We start from the raw sequence: 1,060 nt of genomic DNA, 5'->3' as shown, positions 1-1,060 counted from the left end.
GGTGGAAAATCGATCGATTCGAGGCATCCGATTGCGGTCAGTGGTCGAAACATGGCAGTATCAGCGACGGGGGTGTAGGAGATTGCAGATGTGTCGTGGGGCTGCGGCGAGGCGGCGGGAGGAAGAAGAAAGGGGTGGGGGAATGAAATGAACAATGATTGGCGCGCTGGCGGCGGGTGGAAAATCGACCGATTCAAGGCATCTGATTGCGGGCAACGGTCGAAATGTGGCAGTATCGGAGACGGGGGTGTAGGAGATTGCAGATGTGAAGATGAGAAGATGACTGTCGTCACAGTGGTTAGCATGGCGCGCCATTGACCACGAGGTCCCAGGTTCAATCCGCAGCTCAAGCGCCCTCTTGTTTTTGCATTTTTCATATCGCGATCGTGCCAATGCAAATGCGCAAGTCCCCACACCCTGGGGACCTCATACCTTTTGCTGGGCTGGTTCCTGGTACTTGCGCGAAAAAAGCAAAAAAAACACATCAAAAAAAGTTCGTGGGAGGTTGAGCCGACAACAGAGTCTACTGCGACAATAGAGATGACAACACAATGGTTGTTGGCGATGGTGGTGCGGGGGAGGTTGAGCCGACAACGGAGGCTTCTATGACAAGGGAGACGGCGACATAATGGTTGTTGGCGACGGTGGTGCATGGGGAGGTTGAGCTGATAGCGGAAGCGACGACGGAGGCTGCGGCGACAGTGAAGACGGTGATGGAGTAGAATCGAGCGGCAGGCAGCGGCCGAATCACGGGGCGGCGGCGGGTAGAAAATCGACCGATTCGAGGTATCTGATTGCAGGAAGCGGTCGAAACGTGACAGTATCGGCGAAGGGGGTGTAGGAGATTGCAGATGTGTCGCTGGGCTGCGGCAAGGCGGGGAGGAAGAAGACGGGGGTGGGGGAATGAAATGAATAACGGTTGGCGCACTGGCGGCGGGTGGAAAATCGACCGAATCGAGGCATCCGATTGCGGGCAGTGGTCGAAATGCGGCATCGTCGACGGGGGTGTAGGAGATTGCAGATGTGTCGCGGGGCTGCGACGAGGCATCTGGTGGAAGAA

This window comes from Triticum dicoccoides, chromosome 4A (genome assembly GCF_002162155.2).
Source record: "Triticum dicoccoides isolate Atlit2015 ecotype Zavitan chromosome 4A, WEW_v2.0, whole genome shotgun sequence".
In the NCBI taxonomy this organism is placed as follows: domain Eukaryota; kingdom Viridiplantae; phylum Streptophyta; class Magnoliopsida; order Poales; family Poaceae; genus Triticum; species Triticum dicoccoides.
The sequence above is the reverse complement of the archived record's forward strand: the minus strand, read 5'-3'. Positions refer to the sequence as shown.